Here is a 22292-nt window from a genome sequence, read left to right on the forward strand (position 1 = left end):
TGAATAGCAAAGGAGAGAGCACTCCCCTTGTCTCACTCCTGTCTTAATGCTAAACCATTCACTCTCCAGCTCTCTGTTCTTGACTCTGCTCTCCGTGTTCTTATAATATACTCTTAATTACTCGTATCAGTTTAGAGTTTATGTCGTAGTCTTGATGTTGTAAGACTCTCCACAAGCAATCTCTTCTAATTCTATCAAAGGCTTTTTCCAGATCTATAAAAGCCACATATTTATCAATGCTCCACTCCCAACTCTTCTCCATTATCATCTTTAAAGTGAACACTAGATCTGTCGTGCTCCTATTGGGCCTGAAACCATACTGCCATATTCCTAGTTTCTCCTCGACACAAGTTCTTAATCTTTTCTCAACTATTCTTTCATACAATTTTCCAACATGAGATAACAGGGATATACCTCTATAATTTGCACAATCTGTTTTACTGCCTTTCTTATAATTATATTGGACATACTATTGCTTTGTGCCAGTCATGGGGCACTTTCTCCTCTTTCCACGCATTACTGAAAATGTACCTCATCCACTCTACACATTCTTCCCCAGCAGCTTTAAATAGCTCTATAGGGAGCTCGTCGTCCCCTGGGGCTTTGCCGCTTCTCATCTTCTTTAGTGCCTCCTTCACTTCCTCTATACTGATCTCATTTGGGTTCTTTCCTTGTTCCTCCTGTATATCTAGATTCCGCTCTTCATCCACTTCCACATCCTCCACATTTAGAAGTTCTTGGAAGAATTCTCTCCATCTTTCTTCAATCTCCTGTAGTTTTGTTAGTAGTTCTCCTGTTTTGTTCATTATTGCATATGTTGATTCGCTATTTCCTTTCCTATAGTTCTTAGCCATGCTATACAATAATTTTCTTGTTCCTTCTACGTCTCTCTCTAGATCTTGACCAATCTTGATCCACATGTCCTCCTTGGCTGCTCTTTTGGTTGCTTCTGCACTGTTTCGTTTATCTACGTAATCTTCTCTATCTTCAATGTTTCTTGTTTTCATCCATTTTCTGAAAGATCTTGTTTTTTCTTTGACTGCTTCCTTAACATCATAAGTCCACCATGCAGTACTTTTCTTTTTGGTTCCATATTTGATTTTAATACCAACTGTCTCCTCAGCTGCCCCATACACAGTGTTCTTGAATTTATTCCATTGTTCTTCTATGTTCATTTCTTCCAATTCCAGTTCGGTTGTGGTTTTCGTAATGTTACCAGTTGCCGCAGTGCTTGGTTCTTCTCTTCGTCCTTGAGGTTTTCCAGTTTGAATCTCTTTTGCTTTTTCTTGACTTTTTCCTTTGGTTTTACAATTTTCAATTTAGCCACCACCAACCTGTGGTCAGAGTCTAAGGACACAGATGGTATGGTCCTAACATCTTTAAATATGTTTTTCTTGTTGGTGAGAAACAGGTCAATCATTGACCTCTCAGTATATCCTTGTTGTGCTGCATTCCACCGATACCATGTCCATTTATGGCTCTCCTGATGTTTATAATAAGTATTCATAATGGACATGTTATTCATCACACAATAATCTATTATTCTTTCTCCCTCCTGGTTCCTTTCGCCAATGCTAGACTCTCCAATGACGTGTTCTACTCCATCTCTATTCTGTCCGACATGTTCATTCATGTCTCCCATGACAATGACATTCTCGTGATGTCTTATTGTTTCTGTCATTTCCTGTAGAGTTTCATAAAACTGCTCTTTCTCCCTCAGACTTCTGCCCTGTTGTGGAGCATATGTTCGGATAATGCTGATTTTTGTCTGTTCTATAGTTAACGTTATACCCATCACTCTCTCATTTCTGCAGTCCATACTGTCCATCCTTTCTGCCATCAGTGGTGACATCATTATAGCAACCCCATGTCTTCCATCCTCATTACCACTATATATGATCTTATAATTTTCATGTAATGTTTTTTCTCCTTTCCCTTTGATTCTAGTTTCACATAATCCAACGATTTCCAGTTTTCTTTCCTGCATCATCTCTATTATGTGCTCTTCTTTATCCTTGAATGTTGCCAAGTTTATCGTTGCAATCTTTATTGTCCTTTGTTTCCTATTTTCATGTCCAGTTCCATTCCGGTTCGTTACCCTTTGGTCAGTCCGATTCCGAGCACGTTCTGCGTTTCTTCAGCAAAAACTGTAACACCAGTGGCTTGCTAGGCCTATCCTGGCTCTTCGGAACTGTTAATTAGTCCTTAGTCCTTTCCTGCTGCTTATTGCCCCCAACTGGTTACAGGGAATCTCCTACTAGTCCCCGGGCAAGCCTGCAGGTTAGGGTAAGCCGCGACACTTCTTCAAAGTTACACAGTTCCTTGTTCATGTGGAGTAGGCCCATGAACCGTCGCGGATACATATATGTATATATATATATATATATATATATATATATATATATATATATATATATATATATATATATATATATATATATATATATATATATATATATATATATATATATATATATATATATATATATAAAATAAAAAAACCTTCCAGCAAGAAGGAAAGGTAGATGTTGACAGACAGAGCTGAAAGAGTTTGACTAGGCAAGGTGCAAGCACGGAGGCACAGTTTCAGAGAACAATAGGAGGGACCCCATCAGGTCCATAAGCCTTCCGAGGGTTTAGGCCAGCGAGGGCATGGAAAACATCATTGCGAAGAATTTTAATACGTGGCATGAAGTAGTCAGAGGGTGGAGGAGAGGGAGGAACAAGCCCAGAATCATCCAAGGTAGAGTTTTTACCAAAGGTTTGAGCAAAGAGTTCAGCTTTAGAAATAGATGTGAAAGCAGTGGTGCCATCTGGTTGAAATAAAGGAGGGAAAGAAGAAGAAGCAAAGTTATTGGAGATATTTTTGGCTAGATGCCAGAAATCACGAGGGGAGTTAGATCTTGAAAGGTTTTGACATTTTCTGTTAATGAAGGAGTTTTTGGCTAGTTGGAGAACAGACTTGGCATGGTTCCGGGCAGAAATATAAATTGCATGAGATTCTGGTGATGGAAGGCTTAAGTACCTTTTGTGGGCCACCTCTCTATCATGTATAGCACGAGAACAAGCTGTGTTAAACCAAGGTTTCTATTAGAAGGTTTAGGTCGAGAAAAAGAGTGAGGAATGTACGCCTCCATGCCAGACACTATCACCTCTGTTATGCGCTCAGCACACAAAGACGGGTCTCTGACACGGAAGCAGTAGTCATTCCAAGGAAAATCAGCAAAATACCTCCTCAGGTCCCCCCAACTAGCAGAGGCAAAACGCCAGAGGCACCTTCGCTTAGGGGGATCCTGAAGAGGGATTGGAGCGATAGGACAAGATACAGAGATGAGATTGTGATCAGAGGAGCCCAACGGAGACGAAAGGGTGACAGCATAAGCAGAAGGATTAGAGGTCAGGAAAATGTCAAGAATGTTGGGCGTATATCCAAGACGGTCAGGAATATGAGTAGGGTGTTGCACCAATTGCTCTAGGTCGTGGAGGATACCAAAGTTGAAGGCTAGTTCACCAGGATAGTCAGTGAAGGGAGAGGAAAGCCAAAGCTGGTGGTGAACACTGAAGTCTCCAAGAATGGAGATCTCTGCATAAGGGATGAGAGTCAGAATGTGCTCCACTTTGGAAGTTAAGTAGTCAAAGAATTTCTTATAGTCAAAGAAGTTAAGTGAGAGGTATACAGCTCAGATAAATTTAGTTTGAGAGTGACTCTGTAGTTGTAGCCAGATGGTGGAAAACTCACTCAAGAGCATGGGCACGAGAGCACATCAAATCATTGCGCACATAAATGCAGCATTCAGCTTTGGATAAAAAATGAGGATAAAGAAAGTAGGAGGGAACAGAAAAGGGGCTACTGTCAGTTGCCTCAGACACCTGAATTTCAGTGAGGAAAAAAAGATGAGGTTTAGAAGAGGAGAGGTGGTGTTCTACAGATTGAAAACTAGATCTTAGACCACGAATGTTGCAGAAGTTAATGAAGAAAAAGATGAGGGGGATGTCAAGACACTTAGGGTTGTTGTCAGAAGAGCACTCTGACCTGGGGACATTTGTGGTCCCCTCCCCAGATGGGGACTCGAAGGCTGGTGTAGGAGTCACCATGAATTTTGAAATTATGAGTGAAAGGCGTGTGTGTGTGTGTGTGTGTGTGTGTGTGTGTGTGTGTGTGTGTGTGTGTGTGTGTGTGTGTGTGTGTGTGTGTGCGCGCGCGTGTGTTATTAGGTGCTTGTAGTTTTGTGTGGAGGAAGAGAGTTGTCTTTAGAGGGCAGGCTGTGACTGCCCCCTTGTGTTGTGAGACACAAAGGGAAACGTTCAGTGAGGTCACAGCTGGGTTTAATGATAAGTTGACAGCACCCCCTGAACAGTGCTTTAGACCTCACTGGGAGTAATTATCATTTTGGCAGGTGCCTACTGCCTCCTCCAGTAAGTATGGTACTCTATTTCCTGACATCAAAGGCACCTTCCCTCTCTCTCTATACCATACTGACAATTACACATAGGGTGGCCTAGACAAAGCACCCCCCACACACACACACACACACATACACACACACACACACACACATACATACATACACATACATCATTCAAACTTTTAGCAATAATAATAATAATAATAATAATAATAATAATAATAATAATCTATTTATCTACATATGTACCATGCCAGCAATCTCACACAGACTAACTCACACACACACACTAAATAACAGAACAAAACTATGTCAAAAGATAATAAAAAGACAAATGGACCAATTTTTTGGAAGATAATTAAATTCTTACAAACTGTCAAATTGATTTTATAAAGGGGAGAAGTTGTCTCACCAATGTGTTGTGCTATTATTGAAGAGTGATTCATATGATACAGGAGAGAGAGAGAGAGAGAGAGAGAGAGAGAGAGAGAGAGAGAGAGAGAGAGAGAGAGAGAGAGAGAGAGAGAGAGAGAGAGAGAGAGAGAGAGAGAGAGAGAGAGAGAGAGAGAGAGAGAATGGTTGGGCAGACTGCATTTGCCTCCACATTTAAGCAAGTTGGTGCTATTTAATGGTCAAGCTTTGGTTGGCATTCCCTCCAGAGACTAAAGATGTACTGAGTGAAAACTTTGTCATTAGGTTTTCTTAGTGTGGTTTAAACAAAGGCAGGACTAATGCATGGGTAAATGAACCATTATTTATGTAGGATCTTGAGGTGCACCACGGCAACATTGAAGCCCCAACAGGCCGAGGTTTGTAGCTGATATCAGAGTCCTCAGTTGACTGTTTACAGGAAGAGTGTGGGCAGCAACCTCAGACTGACAGACAGGTGAGATGCTGATGGCCAAGTAAGTCAGCTGCCTCATTTTTAGCTGCATGAGTGGAGCCTAACTGTGTATCTTTTCCATGCTAACAAGGCAAAATTACCACTTATGACCTGGAGTAACAAGGGGCTAGACTAATAAAGATGCTGGAGGTGACTCAGAATGTGAGCTAATGAGAGAGAGAGAGAGAGAGAGAGAGAGAGAAAGAGAGAGAGAGAGAGAGAGAGAGAGAGAGAGAGAGAGAGAGAGAGAGAGAGAGAGAGAGAGATTTAATAAACATCTCAGATCTTTGGGTACCATAAACATACCCAGATCTTTGGGTAGGTCTCATTCCTACCCAAAGATCTGAGCTCTTTCCGTAGGTGGAAGAAAGAAAAACACACACACACACACACACACACACACACACACACACACACACACACACACAGTTCATAATATCCCTCCAGATCCACCCAACATTGCTGGATAAAAACATCCCTGACCAGGATTTCTACCTTCTCTTACAATTCCACGTTTGAAATGTTGGCACATGACGTGGCATTTGATACGAAGGTAGGCAAGAACTAACCTATCTAAAGCACTCCTATTACTGTAGTGCACATGGCCTCTGAGTGCCTCCCAAGTTGTTCCATGACTGGCTAGCATTTTGAGCACAGGGAGGGAGACACAAGCAAGTCTTGTGTAGCCACAATATACTGTATATGGTGAGACACTATCATTTTTTCCCTAATTGTACTTTTAGTTTGCAGCTTTACAATAACATCTTCATTTAAATATATTCTGTCATCAGATCTTATAATTCAATACACTGTACTTATTAAAATAAATATTTTTTCAAAGAGGATGCTACGGTTTATCTTCGACCCGCTCGGTCCGGCAATGATGGTGCTCTACGGATCGTCGCGCATCAAGACGCTCGGCGTTGTCGGAGTGACAGAGAAAGCAGGTGAAAACAAAAGGCAACTGAATGTCAGCTTATGCACATGTCTGAATGGCTGGTGAGTGCTACTGCTCTGCTGGTCAGCCCCCAGCTCTGCCTTGCCTTCCCTACCCAACAATATCCTTCCCAGCTGTAACATTAACACTCAAAGGCAAGACAACATAGGACTGCAGTGACTGCCTGCATTGTGGTTCATTTACCTACACTACAACATCAAAAGCTACACTCAAATTATCTTTTACATAGATTTATACTAACTCCTTCCCTACATGGTGGTGCATCCTGATATTTAAAATGGACTGTGAAGCAGCACAGTTAAATCAGAATGTAGTTCAAACTTTTAAAATGTGTAAGTTGTTCTCAGACATCACCTTGCCTCTTCATTAAAGAAAGAAGAAAAAAAGTATGGAGGAGGAAGACAAATTCATAATAAGTAGGTACAAGAATTAGCTTAACTAGCAAATATGAATTATTAGTTCAACCTCTAACAAACCTTTACAAAAACAGCACAACTCCAGTTCCCAGCCACAACTGGTTGGCTGACATAAGAAATTTATAACTTATTGTAAACATTTACAAGAAAGCAACAAAGCAAAGACACGTTTACTTGACGTTAGCCAAAAGCCGAATGTTGTCCAAACACGATTCACGTCATCACGTCAGCAAACGTCAGCCTTCCATCCACCGCAAGAGAACAACAAGTTACGAGCGGCTCTGACAACAAGAGATGCAGCAAGTGCACGTGCACGTGTACTCGCAGAGTACATGTGTCACATTTTCAGTCCATACCAAAATTTGTAATTAATGTGTAACATTTGGAAGGCAACCGTGCAGAATGAATCGGACAGGTGCAACAAACGACAGCGTGGTGAAAGGGTGACCAGAGCCTTCCAGCAGCCTCCCTGAGCCTCACCTTGCAGTCTGCCGTGAGGCAAGAGAATGCCACACTGTCCTCTTCAAAGCGGATCATCGTGTGTTCACGTTCCGGGCCTGCCGGGAAGTAACATTAAGTGCACGTCAGATTTGCAATGGGGGCCTCAAATTGACTTACTTATACTAATACTTCTATTGCTATTACTATTATCATTGTTTATATTGCTTCTTGTCACATCCGTGCTCTTAATAACTTAATTTCATGCTTTCAGATTCTGCTTCCAGACCAGTCTTCATTCTTCTTTCCGGCAGATCTGTAGTGAAAATGTTCAAAATCTGATGAAAAAAAAAAAAAGTGAAGACAATTGTAAAAGCCTATAGATAAGCTAAATATTAATAGATTTTAAAAAAGGGGAGTAAATGCTTATGTGGTGAGGTGTGTGGTGAGGTGGAGTGTGTGGGTGGAGTTTGGTGTCCTCTTCACGGAATGAAGACAGGCAGCAACACACCTTCATTGTGTTGTGGTGCCACGTCTTGATGTAGTCACCACTGTCAGCTTCCATCCTCATTATCCTACTGAAGGCCACACCCAGCAATTCCTTACGCTGTAACAAAGTGTAATGTAAATAATGAAGGCCACTTGCAACGAGGGAGCTACAGTGCTACCACAACACACTTCATGACAGGCAGAACAAGGAGAACAGGTGGACATCCTACACCTTTAGCTTAGAATACGGTTGCATCTCTCTCTCTCTCTCTCTCTCTCTCTCTCTCTCTCTCTCTCTCTCTCTCTCTCTCCGCACCGGCAGGGGCCTCAAGGGTACGCTGCACACCTTACACGAGGAAGAGACACAATTTCAGGTCTGCTTCTTTCATTAATCACACACACAGACATAACTCTTTTTTATTATTACTTTGTGAAAACTGAGAATATGTTTAATTAAACATATGGACTCCAAATTGCATCAATGTTTGTTTCTTAGGTCAACTTAAAAAACTGATTGCAAATATAAAATTTTCTTTTTCAATTATCAAAAACAAATAGTCAAAGAGCACTGATAATTTAATAGTGCACTATGAGCTTAAAGTGATGCAAGATCACTAAGATTCAGCCAAGCAATGGATTACAGGTTATATTACAACTGCAATGTGATAAGAATTATCTTTACACATCAAACTCTTTATGATTTTCACAAAAAAAATCAACAAAGTGCAATGGAGGGATCTGAATGATTTCAACACTTGATATCACATTACTCAGCGTGGTGTCCTGAACCAGAACATTTCAAACAAAATGACATTTGTGCAAAACGACGACAATCATATCAACAGTAAATATGCATTTTCTTCACAGAAACAGTGCTTAATGTGCTACCGACAATTAAATACAGCGAACGCGGCGAGAGCAGTGCCGTGCGGAAGGCTTCGGAACACCAAGAATTAGTGAATGCACAACATCCTGCTTGTCGGGGTTTACGTGCCGAAAGGAGCACAAAGCATAAGGCGCGTCTTTCCGTGTCAACATGAGTACGAACAATTACTGTTCAAAATTTCAAATCGGAATAAGGTCATTTCAAATAAAAGGAATATATAAAACAATATATGAATACATCTTTTAAGTTGTATCATCTCAATACCTGGGGTAAACAGCAAGGAACACAAAGGAAGGTTGCTTTTCACATCAAGTGAAGTGAGTCTAAGTGAGCTTGAAAAGGCCAACACTCAAATCTACAATCACAGCTCTTGCCAATGTTAAAAACAAGAAGAAGAAGAAGAAGAAGAAGAAAAAGGAGAGAGAGAGAGAGAGAGAGAGAGAGAGAGAGAGAGAGAGAGAGAGAGAGAGAGAGAGAGAGAGAGAGAGAGAGAGAGAGAGAAAGAGATCCTTCCCCTGGCCTTCGAAGTGCTAAGGTCAAGCCACCTCTCACCCAAGAATCTTCACTTCCTCTTCCTCCTCTTTCTCCTCGACTCAAGATGGAGGGAGATGTACGGCCGCCGATTGACTAAGGCAAAGACATACAGTGGCCATTGATATCACTAGTGTGTATGTGTGTGTGTGTGTGTGTGTGTGTGTGTTAAGGAATGGGACACCTGTACACACACACACACACACACACACACACACACACACACACACAACATGACTATCACCAGATCCTAAAAAAAAAAAAAAAAAAAAATACAAATGCGAGCTTTTCAAAATTTGTTAACCCCAAATTTATAAGCAGATTTCGGCGTTAAATCGTTAACCAATTGCGATATTTTATAGTGCAGCGAAGTTTCATCGGCCGGGGAGAGGGTGGGAGAGGGGAGGCTGGGAGAGAGGATAAATCGGAAGGGCGAGAGGGGGAAACAGAGAGAGGGGAGAGGGAAGGGCAAAGAGGAATGGTCTGCAGGTGGAGGGAGGGAGGGAGGGAGGGCGAGAAAAACAGTGTGTGGGCAGCGTATGAAAGGCGGAGAGAGAGAGAGAGAGAGAGAGAGAGAGAGAGAGAGAGAGAGAGAGAGAGAGAGAGAGAGAGAGAGAGAGAGAGAGAGAGAGAGAGGATCGGGAGTACAAGAGAGGTATAGGGAGGGGTGGAGGGAGAGAATAGAGGCATGGAGGTGAGAAGGATATGGACTATGGGGGAGGGAGAGCAAGGAGAGGAGAGGAGAGTGGAGGTTGGGAAGGAGGGAGGCCTCGGAAAGAGGAGAGGAGGTTGGGGGTTGTTGAGGAGGGAAGGGAGTGAGGAGCTGCCCGGACGACTGGTCAAAAATTATCACAACCAAAAATTAGTAGATTGTGTAATGCTGTGTGTGTGCGTGCGTGCGTGCGTGCGTGCGTGCGTGCGCGCGCTCATACCAAATACAAACGAGATCACTCACCTGATGTGTTTTATCATCCGCCCCCATCACCCGGTCACCCGCACCCTGCCCTCCCTCCCCACATCCCGGCCCCACACATCCCGCCCACGCACCCCGCCTGACCCACCACACCACCAACACCACCACCACCACCACTACTGGTTACACATTGTCAAAATTATAGGCATTCACTAATACTTGCATCTGACGGGCCGCTCACCTCATTCTCCTCATCACGTTCTCTTGTGACGATGAGACCGCGCCTCAGTCTCAGGTCCAGCCGCGGGACAAGCGCTCCTCGCCTCGGAAGTTGTGCCACACGCCCATACGTCCACGGCACGCCACTGTGCTTACTGATTCCGGCCCTTTAATTCTGCCACCTGGTAACTGTCACTAGGGATGCTCTCGCTCCCTGATTGGTTCATGTATTACCGTTTTTTTTTTTATTTGGGCAGCAAATTGGCTCTTACCAAAATCTATATTTAGTAATAAGACACTAGGTTATTCTGACCTTCATAACCTGATGTCTTATATATAAAATTTTGACGGAAGGATATAATTTATCTGCATCACATTTTAAAGAAAACGGAAACACTGAGGCCAATCAGGGAGCTCTAGCATCGGTCAGTGGCAGTGTTACCATGCTCGCGTGTCCTCAGCTGGCAAAACTGAGGAGCGTTCATATCGAAATTGAGTGGCGAAGCTTCATTTGCTCTGAATCGTGACTGTATGAATGTGTATCTGAGATTTGTGGTCGTAATAAGAAACGGGTGTGAGAATGACAATGCAAAGATTTCATGGCCGCTGCAATTTGAAAAAGGGATACAGTCAGGTATACGGGATACAGTCAGGTGCGGGTTTAATTGAAGTGGAGTGAAGGTGGGTGATGCATTCATTGCCTCATTGCCTCACCGCCTCCCTGCCTTGCGTCACTGCCACGGCCAAAAAAAAACATTGTTGCTCTGCTAGAATGATCGACAAGTGGCACCGGTAACTGTGTTAGAGGCCTCGCTGAGAGATTCCTCACTGACAGAGGCACGCCCCTGGCCTGACGGGTCACTGGCAGGGTAACAGCGTTGGTCTCTGCTCTGCCAAGGACATGGGGCAGTCTCATTCTCCCAGGGGGCGAGGGGCAGCCCTGACTTTATTCCAGAGGCAGGTGTGGCCCTCTTGTTTCCCTTTTATCTCCTTGGCACTGAGGTCCGATGGTTAAACGGTTTGGTATTTCAATTATCTTTAACAGTAACAGTGGAAGTCATTACTATTTTAAAAGGTGTTTTCAAGATTCTAGTGATAATTTAACAAAGATCGTCATTGAGAGAGCCACCCATGAGAATCTGACTAATCATCTCTGTAGCCTTTGGAAAAATAACCCTTATGAGAAAACTCAGGGTTTAGAAATACGTGGCTATAACATCGAGATAAAGTGGCCTCCTTTGTTTTTTTCCTTCCCTCCCATCCTTCCACCAAGTCTAAGGGAGGCTCAGCAAGGCACCTCCTCCTCTCCTCCGTGGCTCTAAATTAAGTGTTATTCCCACACACACACTCCCGCCTCCCCTCTTTACAGGCTGGTTGCAATTTACAGGCTTTTTGTAACATTCCTTCCCTGCCTCCAGAATGTAAGCAGACCTGCTCGATGGCTCTAATTTGCGTGCCCTTGCTGAGGTCACGACGGTGAGCAGGGAACGGCGTGTGTCTGTGTGTGTACCCTGTATGTTGGCTGTCCTGTCTTTGTCAGATATACCGCGCTCCGGGACAAGAGAAAACAAGGAAATGAGAAGATGGAAAGACGAGAAGACATGGAGAAGAGAAGACGAGGAGACGAGGAGATGGAGAGACGAGAAGACGAGAAGACGAGGAGACGAGAAGATGAGAAGACACAGGTGAAAGAAAAAAGAAAAAACCTGTGGTGTAATGTATGAGATCTGGAAGGTGTGTATGTGTGTGTGTGTAACGAGGACCACAGGAGTAGATGAGAAGCGGTTCATATGAGGGAATGAAGCATCGCTTCCTACATCGATCACACACACACACACACACACACACACCATGGGGATCTGATGCTTGAATAGTCCTCGTGATCAAGGCTCGTGAGAAGGTGTGTGTGTGTGAGTGTGTGTGGGTGGGTGGGTGGGTGCGTAGGTGCGTGAAGGGAGTGCAGGAGGGTGGGACAGAGAGAGAGAGGGAGAGAGAGAGGCACCACCACGTTCGGCTCCTTCCGCTGCGGCCCGATCGAGTAATTAGCCAGCAGGGGTTAATAACGACCGCTGAATAGGATGCGCCCTTCCTTACCCTGGGCCGGAATATTGGCTCCACCGCGCCCCTCGAGCTACGCCAGGCGGGGGAGGGCAGGAGGAGGGTGAGGGCAGCGCGGGAAGTGTCACCTCTTTGGAATTATTAGTAACTGTCTTGTTCTCGTATTTACTTGGATCTAATTGTTTATCTGTGTCTGTATTCGTATATTTGGATCAGCTTCTTTGTTTCTATTCGTCTGTTTGTTTGTTTTTTATCTCCTATTGATCTATCTGTGATTTTCATAATTGTATTTATCTGGTGTTTCGAGCTACATGTCTGTCTATTCGTCTGTTTGCAGTTCATATATCTGTATGCATCTCTGTATTTCAGTCTACCTGTTTATTCATCTACCTATCTATCTATCTATTTATCTATCTATCTACATATGAAATCATCTTATCTTTCTTCTTTCGTCTCAAAACACACACACACACACACACACCTGCAGCAGGGAGGGAAGGAGAGAGGGGGACAGGGAGGTGGCGCCGCTACCTGGGCCCATAAATCACCTTATTTTATTCGCTGCGTCAACTCGCCTCTCCTCGTTTATAATATACTTTTACTTCAAATGCAAAAATATGTGATAACCACAGCGCGCCGACACACACACACACACACACACACACACACACACACACGGCGGCAATAATATGACCTGCTCCATTACATTCTTCCTTCCTCCACTGAAGACATTCTCGTGAAATCAAAAGTCACAGCAGCAAAATGCCTAAATATATGTCCAGGAGAGAGAGAGAGAGAGAGAGAGAGAGAGAGAGAGAGAGAGAGAGAGAGAGAGAGCGGGGGGGGTGAGGAAGGGGAAAGAAACTAATAACTAGAAGATCGAGTTCCTTTTTTTTAATAATATACAAATTTATGGATGGGAACGATAGATGGATATAGGTAAGCATGTTTGGGACAGGGACTACAACGTGTAGGCCTAATGGCTTCTTGCAGTTTCCTTCATTTTCTTATGTCCTTATGAAACCTACACATAACGCAGCCGTGGTGGGCGTCAGGAAGCCTCGTCACTATACATAAGCTGCTTCGCTAATTAACCACTGTAAGCTCGAAAGTCGCACAGCACACTGGTTCCACTAATACCGTAATGCACAATAATGATAGGAGGGAATGGAGAGATGCTTTAAATCGTCACAATCAGGCGAGGAGCTGCAAGGGAAAGGAGTCTGATGTGTCGAGAGTAGCATCTTATTTCAGTGTAGCATTTTCACCACCAGATGAAAGAGACCTTAACCCATTCGTTGCTAGACACAGTGCTTCCTACAATGCTGCAATGCTCACCTACAGCTTTTTTACGCACTTGATTTAAATATTTATTTACCCTAGAAAGAACAAAATTTATTTTCTCCTTTTTTTTTCAGTGTCTCTGCAAACATATCTTTTACAGTCCCCTGAAGGGTTAAGGACAACCAAAGCAGTGAAAATGTTGTAAGATATTCTATATACTACTCAACCACGGGAGGAGGAATAGAAGCGGAAAACAAGAATGAGCGAGAGGTTGTTGCAAGTGTACACTGCAGAAGGAAATAGAAGGGAAAAGAACAAGGAGAGGAGAGAGAGAGAGAGAGAGAGAGAGAGAGAGAGAGAGAGAGAGAGAGAGAGAGAGAGAGAGAAGGGGGAAGGGGGGAAGGGTGGAGCATGGCAGGAGGAGTAGGAAGAGAGAGAGAGAGACGTGAGATAGGCCGGGAGGAGAAGATACACTTACAACAGATAGAAAACAGATGAAGGAAATAACGAGAAGAATTAACGAGGGAGAGAAGAGGAGGATGGACGAGGGTGGGAGGGCGTGAGGCAGGGCGGGAAGAGATGGAAGTAATGCAGAGAGGAATGAGGAAGCTCAGGGAAGGGTGGTAATGGCCTCGAGAGATCAGCTACAATGGTTCCTTTCCCTGACCTGAGGGAGAGAGCGGCCCGCGGTACTCAGGCATTGCAGGTTACGTGGGCGTGAGGCAATCTAGGCATACACTGGAGCTAATCTCTTGACGGAGGCGCTGAAGGAGTTTCCTATATTGATGATAAACTAAGCATTTATTTCTACAAGGAGGCAGGTATATATGTAAATTATTGTTTTTGTATTACGAAACAGCTGTGTGAAAAGAATTAAGTCGAAAATCTGCGGATACCAGGAGCTAATCTCTTGACGGAGGCGCTGAAGGAGTTCCTTATGTTGTTGATAAATATGGTACCGCTAAATTAACCATTGTTTTCGAGAAGGCAGGTTTAGATGTAAATTACTGTAAATTATTCTTTCTTTCTGTCCATCTTTCTCCCACAATGACATACTCTGTTCCACTCTGTTTCAATCTGTTCCACCCTGTCCCACTCTGCTCCTCTCTGTCCTTCTCTGCTCCACTCCACTCTGTCCCTCATCAAAACAAGCCTCACATCCCCCAGTTCATCACCTAAATAACCCACATATTTCGGGCTTCCCTTAATGAGCGCCCGCCGCGTGCACTACCCCTTGTGGCAGAGAAGCGACGGCTGGCGACAGGACATCTGCACTGCACCTCCTGACGAAGAGGCAGAAGGCATGATAGCACGAGTGAGAGGGAAGGAAGCGTGAGGACAGGCGAAGCAGCAGGGACTACTCTAACAACATGCCAGCTAAGGTACTTTTTCCTTTTAACAGCGGGTGCGTTGCAAAGGACTGAAGGAGCGCTAATAAGATGAAGGATGCTTGTGAAGTGTGTAGTCAGTGCAAAGTGGTAGAGGACAGAGAGAGAGAGAGAGAGAGAGAGAGGGAGGAGAGAGAGAGAGAGAGAGAGAGAGAGAGAGAGAGAGAGAGAGAGACAAAGGGACGACAGTGACAAATGACCAGTAGACACATCCACCCACCCACACCCACCCACCCACACACACACACACACACACACACACACACACACACCACACCACACCACACACACACACACACAAACACACACACACACACACACAGACGGACTGAAAGACAGACAGACAGACACAGAGGAGGCTGCCACTTAGTCCGCAGCCGTATCCCTGCCCCGCCTTTGTCACCCTCTCCACGATTGCTCTTAAAATTTAAACTCCTTATTGTTACACATTCTTCTCCCGAGGAGGTGTTGTGAATAGCCATTGTTTCCAGGCACAAGGGGATGCTTTTATCACATTCCACACCGGGGTAGCGCGTGGCCCGGGCCTCCTCCCGGCCCTTACTGATACGCATTTACTGTACGAGTACATGGGTCTTAGCCCAGTGTCACGAAGTAGTTTGAGCTCTCCTTCTTGTTAATCCATCGCTAGAATCATAAAAAGCTTACTTAAAAACTCTCATTACGGCTAATTGCAAAGGCCACAAGCATTGTTATGGTTCTCACTAGTCTTTCCCCTATCAATGATGCAGTATCCTTGTTAATCTGCCACTAGAATCATAAAAGCTGCCTTGAAAACTCTCGTTACGACTGATTTCAAAGGCTATAATCGTAATTGGGTTCTCATGGGTCTCTTTTTATCAATGAAAACAGCAATAACGCTGGTAATTTTTTAAGAAGCTATTACCGAATGGCCGAAGAACACTCACATGCTTCCTATCAATTTAATCTTCGACGGCGACGGCATCGGGAGCTCTGGAAGGCGGCATGAGCCTTTACAAAAGTGTCACTTGAAAAATCTACCTGCGCCATTGCGGGAGGGAACCGATTAACTAAGACTCCACAAATTCAACCCTTTGACTACCATGGGCATTCTTCACTAACCTCTAAAACTGTGTAAAAATAGTTTGCGTGAAGGAAGTTAATCTTAGCTTTTTTCAGACTACAAAAATATTTAAGAGAGCTTAGTACGTAAATAAGTTTCTAAAGATCTGTTCGCGAAAGGATAGTTTTACCACGACTGCCTTCCGACAATTCAGGCTAAGAACGTTAAAAAAAAGTGCACGGGTGATGTGGTGCAGAGGACGAAAGCTAAATATAGAAAGCAATACACACATACCCGCCCCCCCGAGTCAGGCGGATCAGGGTAGGCGTAAGGGTGTGTGGGCGGGTCCCTCGGGTCACTTGGGCGGCGGTGGCATGAATACACGATACACTCGATAATTATTCATGTAGCGGGCACGGTAGATCACTGAGTCCTGTATTCCCACACGTTTCGCCGCCTCATAGCGACTACTGGTAACTTCAGAGCGATAGAAAAGATACTGTGGTTTTCAATGGTGTTTTTATGATTCTACTTATAGTTTAGCAAGAATTTCGTATGATTAATAGGAAAAACATCCATGAAGACCTAAACAATAATAATAATAACTACTACTACTACTACTACTAGTACTATGTACTACTACTACTACTACTACTACTACTACTACTGTCATCACATAAGCCACCACTGTAAGAATCACTTCACGAGGAAATCAAGACCCGAACAAAAGATCTGTATGAAATAGAAATGTTTCATAGAGGGACTGCCACGTGTAGGCCTGATGGCTTCTTGCAGCTTCCCTTATTTTCTTATGCTCTTATGTTCTTATCTATCAGCTGAGGTCCCGGTGCTCCAGTCAAGGGCAAAGGTTATCTACGGAGTTCGCAGAGGAAAAAATAGTTCAGTGTATGGGAAAAAAAAAAAAAAATCATTTCTATTCACCAGTCTTATAATGATGTTCAGTGACTAGAAAAAAAGGCCGTTTCCCATCCTCCTCCTCCTCCTCCTCCTCCTCCTCCTCTTCCTACTCGTCATGCTCCTCCCACTCATCCTTCTCCTTCACTCGCTACTCCTTCCTTTCTCCTTCTCCTCCTCCTCTTCCTCCTCCTTGTCATGCTTTTCCTTCCTTTCTCTTCCTCCTCCTTCTCCTCCTCCTCCTCCTCCTCCTCCTCCTCCTCCTCCTTCTCCTCCTCCTCTTTTTCCTTCTCCTCCCCCTCTTCCCCCTCTTCCTCTTTCTCCTCTTCCTTCTTCTCTTGTTATTCCACATCTCCCTCTTCTTGCTTCTCCTCCTTCTCTTCCTCTTCCTCCTTCTCCTCCTCCTCCTCCTCCTCCTCCTCCTCGTCTTCCTCTTTCTTCTCTTCCTTCTCCTCTTGTAACTCCACCTCTCCCTCCTCCTCCTCTTCCTCCTCCTCTCCCTCCTCCTCCTCCTCGTTCTCTTCCTCTTCCTCCTCCTTCTTACTTCTTTTCTATAGCGGTAACACTAATGGGGCGGGACAAAAGGACAAAATACATGCACTATACATTATAAACCTCAAGAAAACCCCTAAAAGTCGTGGCCTCGCGTCCCATAAAGGAGAGTCACGTAGCGAACACTGGAGTTGGATGGAGATGGCAGTAGGAGTTTTTGTTATTATTTTTTACGTGAGTGTTAAGAAGTCTAGATAGGTGTGAAAAATATGACGAGAAGTAGGGATTTTTTTTTTATCAGTTAGTCTGGTGAAGAGCACAAAATATATAAGTAAATAGATAAATGAATAAATAAGTAAATAAATAAGTTAGTAAATAGATATATAAGAATGTGAGGGTAAGAGTTTAAAATCAGGTTACATTAGATTAGATTAGGTATTATCAAGCAGATTTCCCTCCTTCCACTCTGAACCAGTTTAGAAAAAGTCATCCTTATGAGAAAGTGCTTCAAGTGTTCCTGCTTATAACACCTCAAACGCCTTCACGAGGTGAGAAGTTCAATCATTCGCATCTGAGTACTTCGAAACAAGACTCCAAGAAGCAACGGAACGGAAGGAAATGAGAAAATAAGCTCAAATAACCTAAACAGTGAGCTGAACGAAGATTACTGGGAGGGCGACAGGAGGTGAAGGACAGTTTGACGCTCTGGAGTTTCACATACCAGGCCGAGGCAAGGAAGAAGGAAGGAGGGCAGGGACGCACTTGTAATTAATCTTATCGTCTCGTCCCTCCTTCGTTGGCGGCGGGGTCCCTTGGCTGGATTATACACTGAGAGATTGATGCGATGCGATGGGTACCTACGTAGATAGATGGTGAGAGAGAGAGAGAGAGAGAGAGAGAGAGAGAGAGAGAGAGAGAGAGAGAGAGAGAGAGAGAGAGAGAGAGAGAGAGAGAGAGAGGCAGATAAACACACAGACCAAAGAAGAACAAAGAAAGAGATGAAGACAGACGAAATTACCTAGAATCACACACACACACACACACACACACACACACACACACACACACATTCATATATCTACGTACACACGAAACACACACACACAAACACACACACATATACAAACAAACATACATACATACATTAACATTCACCCACGCATGGAATTTCAGTGTTAAGCTAAATAAAACCATCGCGGAGGAGAACGGCCTGAAAAGTTCCATTTATATCACCACGGGGAAAACTCCCTTCGCCTCAAAGTGGTTTGCAGATACAGCACTCGGCACTTCGGGAGAGAAACGCGGCTTTGTCAATGAGCTGCTGGTACTTATTGTTTGTGGAGGAGGAGGAGGAGGAGGAGGAGGAGGAGGAGGAGGAGAAGGAGGAGGAGGAGGAGGAGGAGGATGAGAAGGAGGAGGAGGAGGAGGAGGAAGTTAGATGTTGATGGTTACTGTGGTTATTTCATATTATTTCTCTCTCTCTCTCTCTCTCCGTCTCTCTCTCTCTCTCTCTCTCTCTCTCTCTCTCTCTCTCTCTCTCTCTCTCTCTCTCTCTCTCTCTGTCTCTCTTCTCTGGAGTGGGACACGCGGCTTATTTTTGGGTTACTGATGTGTTTCCTTAACCCAAGTGACATTATGGCCAATTGTGGTGCGTGTGCATGGAAATATACCGAAACACACACACACACACACACACACACACACACACACACACACACACACACAGATAGATAGACAGATAGATACAATGTTTGATTGCTTGATCGCATGAGTTGAGTGATCGACTCATTGACTGACACACTCACAAATAGATACAGATAGATAGATAGACAGATAGATAAGTAGGTAGGTAGGTGGGTAGGTGGGTAGGTAGGTAAATAAATACATAGCTATACAATGGAAAGAAAATTTGAGAGCAGAGAGAGAGAGAGAGAGAGAGAGAGAGAGAGAGAGAGAGAGAGAGACTCGCTCCGGTCTGTGTATGGAATCCGTGTTTATTCCTCGCATTACTAGGGCCACCATTCTGTAAGGGGAGGAAGACTCTGGGCAGTCAGCCAGCCAGATATAAACATTCTAATGCGGGACTTGCATGACCGCCCCTAATACTTGTCACTCTATTTTTCAGATGTTTGTAAATTACGACGTATTATCTAAATATACAAAACTCTCCGGAGGGAAGAAGATTTCCTCAAGACCCCCCTAGGGATATGACGCAGGGCAAGGGGGAAGTAAGGGTTATATAGGATACGTGGGTGGCAGGGATTGACGTCATGTGGCCCAGGATGCACTGCGGTGTTACTCTTACTTGATGGGGAAAGCGAAGCGGGACAGGCAGACGAATGGTGAGCTTAATGATGTATACAGTGACAGTCAGAAGTAGTGATTTATTGAAGAAGTCATGGTCAGAAGTAATAAAAGCAGACAGATGAGGAACATATTTTTGTAACCGGTGTACAGTCACGGTCAGAAGTAGTGGTAAAGGCAGACAGACAAGTGGTGAGTTTATCAATGTGCGCTCACGGCCGGAAGTAGTGATTTATTGATGTACAGTCACGGTTGGAAATAAAATGTTTTTGCAGTTACCTTCCATATGATTTGCTGACAGTCTATCAGATTTCAAGTTTCGTAGTGGAGCCCTCAGCAGAGAGAGAGAGAGAGAGGTCCCTTTTCCTAGATGGACAATCAGGATTACTGCACATAATGTAACGCTAAAGAATTACAGCTGGAAACAATAGCCAACGCAGCACTGCAGTCAAGCCTATTGTTCCTTGAAATCGAGTATCTATGTGCCAATATCACATTCTTCATCACTGTTACCATTGCATTATTTTATTGCCTCCTTGTCTGTATACATTCTTAGCCACCGCATCCTACGCAGCTTAGCCAGAGTGAAGGGGTCTCTCAGGCTATAAGGATCCTATTTTGATACGTTCTCTCTCATAAGAGCTATTTTCAAGGGGAACATAATTAGTCGACATCTGACCAACAGTAATGATTTTACAGTGGGGCGATGGGACCAACAGTGTGAATGGTGTATGTACGAGTGTGTGGTGTCTTGTCTGGGCCACCCCGTGTGGGATTGCCAGCCTGGTATATAGACAGATAGAAAACTGAATAGTGCTGAATGAGTTACACAAGCAAACACATAAAGCGTAAAAACTTGCGCAGGGACACGTTAAATGTTTCATAATGGTGTAGTTATGTTGCACCATACATGAGATTTGGCTTGTCAGATAAATACATGGAGTGTGACGCCTCGCTGTGACACTATTCTGGGCCGCATCGGAACAAGCAGCGGGGCAGAGGAGAGGCGGGGCGGGGCGGTGGGACGGGGTGGAGAGGTTCCATGATACTCTAACCAGACCCCCGTGAAGCAGAGCAGTAATATGCGACCCGGTGACAGCCCGCCCCCACCGCTCGTTTGTTATCTCCCTAACACACACACACGCACACACAAGAGTAATGTGCGTGTATTGCCTCATAACAAAACCGCATTACAAAGTTATACAAGCGTGGCAGGGGACTCCCTTGCGTGTATTGCCTCATAACAAAACCACATTACAAAGTTATACAAGCGTGGCAGCAGAGTCCCTTCAGTGCAATATCAAGCGAGCGGTGGCCGGAGCTGGCGGAGTGGTCAGCGGCCCGTCAGTGTGTGACCAGCGGTGTCGCGTTTTTGTAACATTTTGTAACTCCAAACACTCACTTCTTTCACTATCATGGATGGCAGGGGATGTAATGATGAGGGAAGAGAGTGCATGAAGTCAAAAAAACCTTGCATAGAATATTTTGTCAGTGTGAAATTGTGGGAAGATTGTTATTTGGCTTTGAAAACAATGAAGCTGAGGAAACAAGAGATCTAATATACAGACTTTAGCGAAAGGGAAAGAATCTGGAAAAGGAGATACATAACTATAAGGAAATCTCTAAAGAGCAGACACACACTAAATGCTACACATACCGCTAATGCAATTTTCAAGCCACCAACACCCAGAACTCTTTCATAGTAATTAGAATGCATTCCCGCACATTCCAAGACGAATTACTTTGCGATAGCAACAAACAGCGGAAATAAATGAGCTTGCGTATGCCACCTCGATTAAATGCATTTCAGCTTGCATAATGAGCCCAGCGCGAATATTTGAACAACACGGCTGTGCAATATTCGCTAATGGAGTTATCACGTAATTATTAAAGGAAAACAATTGCTTTCCGTGACACTTCCTCGGCAATTGATATTAGTGATTATCAAACAAGCCAAACAAGCAGATGATACCTTATCTGTTACGATAAGAGAACCAGTGATACAAACATTCGCCATACTTTTCCTTGAAGCTTCGTCTAATTAATCTAATCTCATAACTCTTAATTAATGAAAGTTCGGGTTACTTTTTTGGAGTCCTTACTTGTATCTTGAGCTCCACCGCAGACACAAAGACGCACCATGGATCATATTCTGAAACGTCTCTGCGTCTTATCTCGACTCGACCAATGAGTGCGTTGATATTTGACGTCAAACTAACCTAAACAGTATTAGATCTTCTAAAGCCAAACTAACAAAACCAAGCTAACCTAAATAGTACTAGATCTCTTAAATTCAATCTAACCTAAACAGTATTAGTGGAAGGCATTCGGGTTCCGAAGTGTGTTTCATGGTGCCGGTGACAGGTTAACAAGGATTCTACACCATCACTGGAAAAAAAAAAAAAGGAAAAGAAAATCAAAACCCGACTTCTCATCTCTGTAGCCTTTGAAAATAGTCTTGATGAGAACCTAAAGCGTTTCAGAGTACGGGTTACATGAAAACGACACAGGTAACAATGACAACAAGTGTTGGCAGTGTCTCGTCACACGCTTGGATTGTGAATGTGAGCAGCTTCAAATTACTACCGGTCGTTACACAACAACACAGAAATCAGTGTGTGCTTATTTATGCATCACTCTGTCATTATACTGTATTACAACTACACTAAT

At 43.9% G+C, this 22292-nt stretch overlaps 1 long non-coding RNA gene across 5 annotated transcripts in view; it reads right to left on the minus strand.

Annotated features, from left to right (window-relative positions):
- LOC135098865 (uncharacterized) overlaps window positions 1–22292 on the minus strand; it is a 42563-nt gene that overhangs the window by 8779 nt on the left and 11492 nt on the right. Inside the window, exons 1-3 of one of the 5 annotated variants that reach the window (XR_010267458.1) lie at window positions 10162–10176; window positions 7613–7708; window positions 7144–7220 (exon numbers count right to left, since the gene is read on the minus strand). The exons of 2 other annotated variants lie outside the window; for them this stretch is intronic. This is a non-coding gene — a long non-coding RNA (uncharacterized LOC135098865). Of the gene's footprint in view, window positions 1–7143; window positions 7221–7612; window positions 7709–10161; window positions 10177–22292 lie in introns of those variants that run through there. 2 more of the 5 variants (XR_010267459.1, XR_010267461.1) reach the window with 2 other exon arrangements.

Source organism: Scylla paramamosain, unplaced genomic scaffold (assembly GCF_035594125.1).
Source record: "Scylla paramamosain isolate STU-SP2022 unplaced genomic scaffold, ASM3559412v1 Contig89, whole genome shotgun sequence".
In the NCBI taxonomy this organism is placed as follows: domain Eukaryota; kingdom Metazoa; phylum Arthropoda; class Malacostraca; order Decapoda; family Portunidae; genus Scylla; species Scylla paramamosain.